At 37.5% G+C, this 13,012-nt stretch overlaps 1 protein-coding gene and 1 pseudogene across 7 annotated transcripts in view; both read right to left on the bottom strand.

The window, feature by feature from the left end:
* Nucleotides 1-973, bottom strand: part of GUCY1A1 (guanylate cyclase 1 soluble subunit alpha 1) — a 52,470-nt gene extending 51,497 nt beyond the window's left edge. Inside the window, exons 1-3 of one of the 7 annotated variants that reach the window (XM_015593291.2) lie at nucleotides 673-973; nucleotides 407-556; nucleotides 236-309 (exon numbers count right to left, since the gene is read on the bottom strand). The gene's annotated coding sequence lies outside the window, so the exon portion shown is untranslated. The other 6 variants (XM_015593287.2, XM_015593284.2, XM_006916987.3 and 3 more) reach the window with 6 other exon arrangements.
* A 1,243-nt stretch (nucleotides 974-2,216) lies between these two features.
* On the bottom strand, nucleotides 2,217-2,335 carry LOC112483946 (annotated as a pseudogene).
* Nucleotides 2,336-13,012: the final 10,677 nt, after the last annotated feature.

Below are 13,012 nucleotides of genomic sequence, written 5' to 3'. Positions count from 1 at the left end.
CCTCCGGCGTCGAAGGTCCCCCGGGCCCTGCGCCCGGCCCCCGGGCGCCGTCTCCTTTGCTCCCTTGCTCCTCCCCTGCGTGGGAACAGGGCCCCGGCCCCCGGGGCTGGGCAGCAGGGACTGCAGGAAAGGCTTCCCAGGGTAGGATGGAGGACCAGCCCAGGACAGGGGCGCGGAGAAAAGGACCGTCTCTCTGGGGTGCCCTTACCCGCGTGGGTACTCAGCGACCACTTACGCGGGGACCTCGCGGAGCACGGGCCTGCGTTTCTGGATTTCCAGCAGCTCCAGGGCGCGCCTCGCAAATCCGCACTGCGAACGCAGACAGTGGGCGTCAAGGGCGGGCGGCGGTGAGCGGGAAAGGGGACCCCGCGGTGGCACCTGTCAGTTCCTGCACGAGTGCACCCACCGTACACGCGGTCGCTTGCGCTCACTCCTGTAGACCTGCTCAACAGGCTGGGCGGGGCGCGACGTGCCTCGCGAACCCGATTCCCGCGCCGCTTCAAACGCTCGGTGCTTTCTGGTCGCAATCTCTCCCTGTGTCTCCGTATCTTTCTTTCTGATGACCCCAAAGGATCTAGTCAGTTTCTTTCCTACTGCACTCGACTTCTTTTCAGAACCCCTCCCCTTCCCTGCACTGAAAGACTGAAAAAGAAAGTAGCGGCTAAAACGCACCATGGTGAGGTCACTCAGGGCCGGGTCTCCAAGCTGCTGGCGGCGCTCCTTCCCCTGCAGGTGTAGGTCGCTTGGGGCAGCTCCACAGCTGCTGTTTGCTTTCTGCTTCGGGTCTGATGCAGCAAAAGTGTAGGAAAACTGCAGAGAAACGTGTTTCTGGACAACTAGCCGTGTGCTGAGTCCCACCCACTAAGCCCAGACTAGGGCTGAGGAACTAAGTCCAGGGCCCTCCAACTACCCAATCGCCTGCCCCACGGTTACTTTCGAGACAGAGCAGAGGGGACAGGGACAAAGGAAGAGAAAGGAAAAAAGGGGGAGGGAACTTATGGATAATTTGGCTTACTTAAAAAAAAAAAAATCTTCACTAGGCACTAATCCGGAAAAACTGTAGTTTTCCGTAGTTAAAAATTACAACATTTCTGTTGGGAAACATAACTGCACGGATGGTTTCATTGTCCTGGTTTTCAGATTTAAAGCCCATCTACTCCTTTGCAAATGCAATTCTGTAGTTGTAGAGCATTTACTTCTTTCCAGTAAGGTCTTGATTCTGCTTGGTTCAGTACATTTAGTTCTATTTGAAGGCGGAAGGGGAAGTGTAAGTGTGTGTATCCCAGCACAAAAAATAAGTCCTGATATTGTTTTTGAGTCATCTTTCTGACTTTTAAAAAGATCTCATTATGCTTTTTTTCCTTGCGAATTCACAATTAATCATAATTATTATGTGATCCTTCTTCAAACCTGGGAATTTTGAGACAAAGTGTATTTCTCCCCAAACCCATCACATATACTCTGATCCCATTTTAGACATTTCCAAAGTTTTCTCCTACTCTTGTCTGCTATGCTCTTCTCATGGCAAATATCAGTCAGAATAGCTGGGGGAAAAAAGAAGACATTTAGGATAAAAAGGTATTTAAATAAGCTTTGTTTTAATATCAGGCAAAAGTTTATACCTATAAGATTGCAATTTTTGGTTCTGCCACCTCTGAAACTTTTCTACTCTCAACCATGGTATTCTTTTAGGTCAGTAGGGATTCTCTCCTCAGAGTAACTAGAATTTAAAATTTAGAAGAAAAAAATATAAAGAAATACCCATTAACATAATTAAAAGAGAATCTCATACTATTTTTTAAAATAAATTTATGATATGAATGCACAGAAGAAATATTTTTTTGATCAGATGAAATACTTCATGATAAAAGGAGAGTTAGAGTTAGGGCTTCAAAGGTTGGTCGTATTTGGGAAAAGAAGAAATAAAAGAAGTTTGTTTTTGTTTCGTTTTGTTTTCAGTCCAAGGAAAACTTGTGATCAAAGGCATGGAGGTGTGAAGCTGTGACATGGATATTCAAGAAACAGGAAGTGGTACCATTTCATAGAGATTCAAAGTACATTAAATAGATAGATAGATGATAGATGATTGATGGATAGATAGATGATAGAGGTAACGTGGAAAGATCAGTTGAGTCCAAATGACCTCATTTGCCTGTCCTCTAGTTGTCATACACTACAGGCTTGTATAAAACCTGTTTTGTTTTGTTTTGTTTTCATGCCTACAGCACCTGGTCTTCCTAGGTGGTCTCCCATCCAAGTACTAACCAGGTCTGGCCCTGCTTAGCATCTGAGATCAGACAAGATCCAGCACATTCTGGGTGGCATGGTCATAGACTTAAAACCTGTTTTTTGTTTGTTTTGTTTTCCTCTTCCAGCATTACTTTTGCCAATATTCCTTTCGTCCTGGAATGTAACTTGCTAAAGCTATTAATTTCTGCTTTTACCATCCTCAAATTCTACACCACACTATAATGCTTGATAAATATTTCATGTAACCTCGGTAATTTCTGCCAAGGGTTACTCAGTCTTATCAAGGGTAGACTTTCAGCTAGAGAGGGTCTTGCATCCTTCTCCCATTCTTTGCGAGTATCAGGCAAAGAGCTATGTGGGAAAAGCAACCAATCTAGGGTTAAGCATGACCAGAATCATCAAAAGGTGATTGTGAAAAACAATCTGGATATTTGATATACCCTGAAAAAGTATTGAGACTACTTTTGAACTGGGGAGGTAATCTTTTGCACATAGGGAAGCAATCTTTGCAGCCTAGGTGTCTGGCAATGAACATGGTTCTTAACAGAGATTCAGTAGAATGATTATTGGGTGGATAAGTAAAGACCGAAATATTTCATCTTCTTCCAGTTCCTTTCTTCTGCCTTACAGGTGATGTGTAAGTTAAAATCTGCTTGCCTCAACTTTATTCAGAATAGAAAAGTTGTCATGCTAGTTTAATAAAAATCTTAACAAGGACTTAAGCAATCCTAGGTAACTAGTAGGCTCAGGCAAAACAGCTCAAGTTTTTCCTCTCAAGATGTTTTGTTATTCCTGTACTCACAATTGACAACGATACTAAATCATTCAAATGTGTATTCTTTACACACTTGCAAATGACAGTGTCAACCAGGGTATAATCTAACTCCTTGCTACTTAGAGTATGGTCCCTGTATCAGCAGCATCAGCATGACCTGTGATCTTGTCAGAAATATGGAACCTCAGGCCTTACCCCAAACCTACTGATTCAGAATATTCGTTTAACAAAATCCTCCATTGATTCTTCTGCATATTAAAGTTTGAGAAACACTGATCTACAATTAACTATTTAAATATGCTAGATCTGGAAACTGGTTGTATGAATCTCTTTAAACCTAGGGATTTTTAGGGATTTTTAGAACTAGCATCTGTCTTTCTTCTAGGATATCAGTTCAAATACAGTGATGGGGCTAATAGATCAATCACTGCTGGCTTCTTGGTCCAGTTCATAAACCAAAACCACAAGTTCATAAACCAAAAGGAATTGAGAGATAGGAGGAGAGAGCAATGCAGAAGGAGGGAGGAAGTGAGGGGACCATTATACATTATTATATATTTTTTTCTTATGTGTCATGGGCAGAATTTTATTTTTTAGCAAACAAATCACTGATTGTATTATTTGTCAAATCGGGATAACTTGTCAAACACAAGAAAGAAAAAATAAACTTCATTATCATTTTTCCTCTTCATAACTTTTATCCTCCTCTTCTTAAGAGTATTTGCTTTCAATTTGTTTCAAATACATCTAGTTAGATCAATTTTACACTGATAACTTGTATCTATTGAGGCCATGTTAGCATTCCAAAATGTCTCTTTTGGAATGCGAAGTTTTAATTGGGAAAAGCAGACTATGTGAGGTTGGACTCCCTAAATTTCTAGTCCCGGTAGGACATTCATGAAAAGCTTGGATTTTAAGAGGTTCTAATGGTGACAGAAATGTTTTTCATTATATTTTCTCAGAACGGATGCTATTTGTTAGCAGTAAATGGAGTGGCCCAAAGATGTCCATAACCTCACCCCAGAAACCTGTGAATACATCATATTACATGGCATGTGGCAAGAGGGAATTAAAGTTGCACGTAGAATTAGGATTGCTAATCAACTGACCTTAAGACGGGGAAATTATTCCAGATTATCTATGTGGGCCCATTGTAATCACAGGGTTCTTATAAATGAAAGATAAATGCAAGGGGGTCAGGGTCAGAGTCAGAGAGAGAGAGAGAGTGATGCAGTATGAGAAAGACTTGACCAGTAATTGCTGGCTTTGAAGATGGAAGTGGGTAATTACCAAGGGATGTGTGCAGCCTCTAGAAGCTCGATGAGGCTGGAAAACCGATTCTCCCTTAGAGCCTCTACAAAGGAACACAGCCCTGCCAACACTCTGATTTTACTCCAATGAGGCTTGTTTCAAATTTCTGACCTCCAGAAATGTGGGATCGTACATTCATGTTGTTTTAAATAACTAAGTTTATGGTTATTTGTTACAGCAGCAATGGGCAAGTAATACAGATTTTGTTACTGGGAAGTGGGGTGCTGGTGTAACGAATACCTAATGATGTGAAAGTAGCTTTGGGATGGAGAAATGGCAAAGGCTGGAAGAATTCTGTGGAGCGTGATTTTTAAAAAGCCTAGGTTGCTTTGAATGCACTGTAAGAAAGAATATGGATGTTGACTCTGCTAAAGACATAGAAGCATAGTAGAGAATTGGAAGCCATGGTAGAGAAGATATATGTCACCTGAGAGAATTCTTAATATGTCACAGAGGGAATGCTGGTAGAAATAGGAATGTTAAAAGAGCTTCCGGTGAGGACACAGATGGAAATGAGGAACCACAGTTATTGGAAATAGAGGAAAGGATGTCCTTATGATATAGTGGCAGATCTAAGCTGAATTGTAGTCTGCTGGAAGCAAAAATAATAAATTTGGATATTTAAGGAGAAGAATTCTAAGCAAAGTGCTGAAGGCATAGCCTGGGTTCTTCTTGCTGCTTGTTGTAAAATGTGAGAGGAAACAGAGATTGAAGGAAGAACTAACTATTAAGCAAAAAGGAACCAGAGGTTGGTGATTTAGAAAATCCTCGGCTTATCTAGATTGCAAAAGATGCCATGTCATCCTTTCCCGAGTAAACATAATGTCCTTATACTTTGGCGATACTGAGAGACTTTATAGATTCTCATATTTAAAAAATATTCTAAACTTATTTTGTGTCCTAAATTAATAGTTTTATTGACTCTTTTATCCCTAATATCACTGCACAGCACTAATATTCTGTAAATTGTTTGTTACAAAAGGAGACCAAAATGGTATCCTATAGACTTCAATATATTTAATGAGAATAAAGGAAAGAAGGAAGGAGTTAAGAGTGAAAGGGAGGGAAGGAGGAAGTTTACTGAAGCAGGTAGGCAAAGCATTGTTTTAAGAATTATTCAATAAAGCTATTTAAAGAAGAAAATATTAAGGAAACATATTAGGGTAATTTTCTCCCAATTCTTCAAAATGACATAAAGGTTGACTTGTTCATGTTTCCTTTCCTGGTAAGACATTAAAAAAAAAATCACCGATTGAATGCCTTTTGCATACCTTAACACGTTCTATCTTTAGGCATTGGCTAATGAACAACCACAGGGCTCCTGTAGGCAAAGCTTCTAAGCATCTTCCTCAACAAGATGACAGTCTACTAGTTCAGGGCATCCTGCCAAACTGAGTTGAAATACAGTTAAAAAAAAAAAAAACTCTCATAGATTATCACTTTTAGAGAAAAGTATTTATTTAATCACGCTGAGAAAAATTTTTATACGTGAATCTAAATATGTAAACATCTATGAGCCCTTTAATTTTAACAGAAGCTTTCCCAAGCAACACAACCTAACAACTTATAGAAAAGAGAGCCATCTGTGCAGAAAGACGTGTTTGCAACTTTTCAAATAACGGTGAAAGAAATAAAAAGTGTAAGTTAACTCAGTAAAGTGCCCACTCTCTTTTTAAATATTATAACAGCTAAAAAATTTTTGCTTATTGTTATACTTTCATACGTTAGAGCTGGTATAAGAATGATCATATGCTTCTCACTTAGCAGCCCGTGGGAGTAAGACGTGGTGATGTTCATTATTCTTACACAGGACAGGCCCCAAGTGGCGATGTGTTGTACTGATGTGCTAACGAGTCTAATGCATGGGTATCAATTTTGCTTCTGTTTTTCACTTTACCTCCGAAGCCAAGTAAGATGTTTTCTTTGAGCCTCACTCAGAAGAATGTTTCATGTATGCTTCTCCTTCTGGGAAAAGTGAAGCACATAGAAATCAAAATTGCAAAAGGCAGCCAAGGAGAATGAGATGCTCTCCCATGACGGTCTTGCCAGATGGGGCCAAATGGCATATCTTACGCCTTGGTTTAAAAAGAGAAACTAATTCAAGATTTAGAGTAAAGAGAACTCTGTTTTGACACAAAGAAAAGGCAAATTATGCAGAGACAGACTTGCTGGAATCTCATTTTATGAAAATGACAATTATGGCTGCTGTTCTTATATTTATAAAATAGTTTATTTAAACAGTTGACAATATTACCGAAGGGAAATAATGTCTTACCAAATTCCTTCTTACTTTTTAGAGTATTCTGCTTTGGTCTGATTATAAAACTAATGCAAGTAATAAAGGGGATTTCCCTTTCCAACACCAGGACAGATATGCAAAGAAACCCTTCCCAGTAGAGAACACCTAACAATGCTGGGTAAAAATTTAAATACAATTTTAGGGCTTAGCCAGGCTGGTGTCCAGAGAGGGCAAGAAGCTGAGACTAGAAACAATGAGAAAGAAGAGCCTCCCTGGTAAGCAAGCACAGTAGCTGGCAGTTGCTCTGAGGCCATCTGCCTGTAACTGGTGACCAGGGCTTCAGGATAGTGGTCAACATGTGGAAAGGAAAGAGAAGACAAAATCAAATACAAATAGGAAACAACATATGTAGTAGAACTCAGAGGGGGCTATTTTCACACAGGTGCTTTCTCTCTTTAGGTATAGTCTCAGAATGGAGTGTGGGAAAAAACAAGTCTCTCCTGAGTACTCTTGATCCCAAGCCTCCAGTTCCCCGGTTTTGCATCGGAAATTTACACAAATACGGTGGCTTGAAAATCTGCAGGCAGAATCTTTATTTTAAAGAGGTCATGTGTTGGGAATGCTGCAGGAGCCTCACAGAAACAAACACAAATCCTTACTAGGGAATCCACTTTAGAGAAGGTCCTCAAATAATTTCTACAGATAAAGTCCCAGGAAAAGTGAGTTTATATGGAAGGAACCAAATACATGAGAGAAAATGCCACCATAAGTAATAGAAAGAAACATTTAATAAATTAAGAGACCTGTAAGGACTACAAAAATTATTCAAAATAGATATGGAATAAGTATGTTTAATACATTTTTTAAATAAAATGTATTCAGAGTATAAGAGAGAAACCAGAACATAAAATTTGACCAACTTTAAACTAGAACCAAAGGGAACTTCCACCAATGAAAAAAATATAATAATTAAAAATAAAATCTCGTGGAAGAGTTAAATGGCCGATTAGATAAATGTGAAGAGAATATTAATAAAATGGACAATAGGTCTAAAGAAATAATCAGAATTTAGACAAAGAGCTGATGAAATATAAATAAGTTATGAGGTATGAAGGGTACTACCAAAAGAATAGAGATTTAGTGGAAAGACAATATTAAAAGGGACAACGGCTTAGGTTTTGCAGAACTCAATTCACTCATCCATTCTCTTGTTTGCCCAACAATTTACAAGAAGAATAAATAAATCCTTTTTAAATCCATTCATAAATGTATTTGATAAATGTCTAACCAAAGATAAAGAGATCTTAAAAGCAACCAGAAAAAATTCTATAATGGAATGACCGTTAGATGGATCTCTACATACACTATATATAAAACATAATGTATTACATGTTCATTACATAATTCAGTATATGTAAATACACATAACTTTCTACATGATATATAAAACTCCATTATATGTCCATTATATATATAACATATGCACGCTTACATATTTACATGCCTCTGTGTATCTCTTTAATTAGCAATTTTTGTTATGGAGAAAGGACTGGCAATACTTCATAATGATTCTCATCCTACCACAGCTAAAAAGACATATTTCCTGGACTGTCACCATAAGAGCCTGACAGGACACAAAAAGTGTCGGGACTCTTCTAAAACTGTGATCTAAAGGAGTTTCTCACTCTCACTCCAGTCCATTGTCAGCATCCAGAAATTCATCCAAATTACCATTTAAATGTTCCTACCATTTTATGTCTGTTGGTAAGCAAATCTTAGCTATGATACTCTGGATTCTCCTATCTCTTCATATTTCAGGAGTTTGGATTGCCATGCCACCTCAGTTCTCTGGTAAGTCTAAAAACATAGTCGATTTAAAGATGGAAGTGACAGCTTCCAAGTTCTTTACATGTCAGAGCTGAAACTTCCACTTATGCTATATTCAAGAGAGTCACTATCAACGGGATTGAAATATCATTTTCCTGTAATTTTTACAGATGTTACCTTTAATTTAAGATAAAAATGTTTTTGAAAATAGATATCTTGAAAAGAAATATATATCCACAATAAACCAAAACTGTCTTCTTAGAAAACAATTACACATTTCAAAAATTATATAATTTCATTAACTTTTGTATCCTCTTGCACTCTCAAAATTGTTTAACTTGGACTATAAATTATATGGGAAGACTCGAGCACCTGCAATTATAAAGTCCTGTGCAAGTATTTGACCTTAATGCCTTCTGAACCCTCTACAAAGACTCATTATCTAGTTATCATTATAAGATTCAAATATTTGATAAATATGAATCATGTCCTTGCATTAGCATCAAATGTATAGACTTGCCAATAACTAAAGTATACTTATCTCTATTATGTACAAAGAGAAAATATCCCCCATCAAGTTGATAAGAATGTTGTTTACCATCTATTTCTCTAAGGAGAACAAATCAATTTCTGTGATGAGGAATTTTCTTGGGTTTGTACTAAATTACTTTTATTCCTAGGTGGGAATAGACATTAGCAGTAATAATTTTCTTAGAAGTTATAGAAAAGGAAACATCTGACTTCCTCTGTTTGTAGCAGAAATTTCCTCTGTCCCACATTAGAGGAGCCTGTGGCTCACAGGTCTTTTCTTTCTCAGAAAAAAAATATGTAGCTGCCAAGTTCGATATATCAAAAGAACAGCAAAGATGAAAAAGTAGACTCTAAGGATTTTTCCCTTAAGTCTTACTGTTAAAAAAGCAAAGATCATTTTTCTTTGGGTATTTGAGATTATAGAATACAGGGAACATGTCCTTTCAATTCTAAAAGAACTAAAACATACACGTTGAGATTAAAAAATAGAGGGTGTCACTAAAGTAGGAGCAATAACAGAGTATGTCAAACAAAACTTTTTCAATTTGATTTAACCATATGCTATCTTTTCCTTTATTAAATAAAGTTGAGACTAAATACGCATTAACAAAATACAGTGGTGAGCAAAACAGTTTAATATTTTGCCCACTGCTCCATAGTTAGCGAGATGAGACACAGTAGCCAAATATATTATTTAAAACAGCCTAAGTGCTAGGAAAGGAAAGTACAGAGAAATATGAGAACTTATAAAGGGGAATCTGATCTTGGCAGGTAGGAAGTGGTGATGTGGTCAGGGAACTTCCCAGAGGGACTGAAGTTGAAGCTGAGGTGTGAAGTGTGCGTGGGAAATAAATGGAGTGTTGGGGAAGGAAGAGTGTTTTAACAGAAGGAACAGTATATGCGGGAGCCAGGACAGGACAGGAAACACAGCATGTTGGAAGAGCTAAAAGGAGATGTATGTAGCTGGTGTACAGACTGCAAGAAGAAAGAACTAATGGCCTTGGTAATGTATAAGAGTGATTTCCTCTGATTCTGATGTGTGTTTAAAAGCACCGTGGTCCAGGGAGAAGTCGGAGATCGCATTCTGTTATCTCCACATCCACTTTGGACCCCTGTGGCACTACGCTCTCTTATACATCTGTACTTCTTCCCAGAAGGCATCGCCACCTCCAGGGTGTAGGTGAAGTTGGCTCTGTCTTGAGGAAGCCCCAGCCTCAGTCCCTTGCAGACCTTCTATGCAGATTTCTTCTTGTACTCCAGCGATTAGAGAGGACAAGAGTGGTATTGACATTCTTTTGGATCCCACCTGCCTCACCTGTGTGAGGTCTTCTGATTCTACACTCAAACCCTGAACAAGTGTAGAGCATGTTTTTTGTCTCTTTTGCTCATATATGCATTTAATACTTAGGATACTATATTGCAGTATTTTGTTTACATCTGTCCTCACTACTTGACTCGATGCGCTTTGAAGATAAGGACTGTGTCTTATTCATTAGAAATTAATAAATGTTTATTGAATAGATAGAAGAATAAAGCTTATATAGTCACTCAAGAGTTAGAACTTTGACGCCGAATTCATTCCCTTGAGGGCTGAACTGATATGAGTGGCCCAGTTAGCATCAGGTCTCACCTTGCAGCAATCATGGAAAGGTGGCCAAAAGGGCCATTGAGTCAGGCCATAAACAGCTGCCAATACGAATCTGCTGCCCTTGACTCTGGATCTCAAAGTTTTCTTCTCTTTCCCATTCTTAAACAAAAGTCTGAACTTCCCTTGACTATTCTATATTTGAGAGTCCAATTTATTGTTCAGAGTAAAGCTGCTCTTCCCTTGTCTACCCAACATAGAAAATGACATGCACCATACCCCCCACACCCATGGGTCCACTCTATTAAAGACTGTGGTATAAACAAGATAGAGCACAGGTTCGACGGAGTCTTAAGGGTGCATTCTGTAATGTCATTCCTCATCTCCTACTTAAGAAAACATTTTGAGATGCAAATGAGGGTAACACTATTGTAGGGATAACCCTGACTCTACTCTAATTTATTTTTCAAGCAAATCTTTCATATACTTGACTGTTTTGATAAAATTAGTAAAATTTTGAACACATTTCACAACCGATCATGACAAATCACCATTTAGAAATTCTATCTCATTTCACACCTCCACTTGGAATGGGACAGACTTAGGACAGAGTATATCTTCTCTTAGCAAACTTAGGGACATTTTATTTTAGGGCCAATAATTGACATAAAAGTGAGAATCATATCATGGACATACGATCTCATTTTCTATCATCAAAACTATTGATCAAAACATTAACATCAAGACATTTATAGGCCCTCAGGGCTGCCAAGTATTGCTCAGGTTGCACACTGATCAACTCCAGGAGTACCAGTCAAATGGACCGTTCAACTGTGCAGTTTAATGCATTGTCATACATAAAAACTTTGTAGGTCCTCCTAGGGTATTTTGTGATATATCAATACCAAGTTACTGATCATTGATTTACCATTGTCAGATTCTAGACAGTTCTAAATTAATTTGTTAGTTTTCTATGATTTATTGATAAGAATATCATTTGAGAAAAATCAAATTGTTGACTATGGTCTACTCTCATTATCTGTGAGTGTATTAAAATTTTTCACCTGAATTTTAAATAGTTCTTTGTTTAAATGATTGCTATGTACTATGTTGCACCAGTTCAATTGTTATCTAAGAAAATCTTAGCAGTATGGATATCAGATAACTCATATAGAAAACCTCAAATCATTGTTTTCCAGTTCTGAGAGAAGGAACAAACATTTTCTTTGACTAATGTTTGAATCATGGAAATTAGACCTCTTAATGTCTTTGGTGCTCATCAATGACATATAATATGCATAAATCATTTGAATTCTCATTTGAGATATGTGATTATTCTAGAGAAATTGAAAGGCTGTGATCTAGCCAATGAATTGTAAGCCTTTCTGGGGTGGCAAATTATTTTCTATGCTAAAATATATAAGGTTTTTTCTATTCAATTGCTTTTCAACAAGCTGATTTGTTCACTTTATTTTGTCAGCAAATTAAATAGATAAATGAATCTTGCTCAAAACAAGTTTTTTGATAGACTGAAGATTTGACTTAAAGCTCCACCAAACTAAATTCTTTGAAAGCAGGGACAATGTCTTACTGTCTTTGTGTCTCTAGATATAGTGGGAGAAGAGGTATATGTTAGGTCATTAAAGTGTTGGATATATGTGAGAACGAACACGTATATTTCCAAGAAATATTGCTAATAGAAATCACTTAATATTGAGTGACTTAATTAATATATCAGTCCATTTATTTAAGATGTTCAAGTAGGGATTCATGTAAATAGTCTGAATATATTTTAATGACTCTATCACAATTACACCATATGTATGATTAAAATATCAACAGATAGCAATTTAGTTAGTTATTATTTAATTAATTTAAATAAAGATATTTTTGTAAGTAGCCATTAAAGATTTTCATAGCAATGATGTATAAGTTGATTCAAAGTAAGTTTTAAACGTGGACTCTCTACAAAAAGACATATTATGTGTTGGTATGAAACATACTTCTAAAGCTAATATTTTCAAATGCGTTTTTACAGGAATTGCATTTAAGATCTTGCATTAACATGTTATAGACAATGAGATATTAGAGCATTTTTTTCATAGAAGGTGAAAGTCAGTTTCATGCCGTGGGTAAGAACTGTGTACTACAATAAAGTTGCCACAGGTGCCCTGCCAGGTGGTGCAGCATTATGCTCACCAACTAGCTTGTTACAAATATCAAACTGTACCCTACCAGACACTTACTATTACATGAACAATAACTAAGATGAACTTGTTGAAGATTTGACTTGAAAAAGGGACAGAGATAAAACGTGGTCCCACAGATGGAATGTTTAAAATAGAAACAGCTGCTTATCGTCAACTCTTTCTTTCACAAAACTCCTTTCCTAGTCATTAATGCACTTTTCCAAGGCCATGTACAAGGTTTGAAATAGCTATTTTGTCAACATACATCTGCATGATCTCAAAAGCTACATGGTGTGACTTTACAA

Source organism: Pteropus alecto, unplaced genomic scaffold (assembly GCF_000325575.1).
Source record: "Pteropus alecto unplaced genomic scaffold, ASM32557v1 scaffold166, whole genome shotgun sequence".
Classification (NCBI taxonomy): domain Eukaryota; kingdom Metazoa; phylum Chordata; class Mammalia; order Chiroptera; family Pteropodidae; genus Pteropus; species Pteropus alecto.
This window is presented reverse-complemented; position numbering and strand designations above follow the sequence as displayed.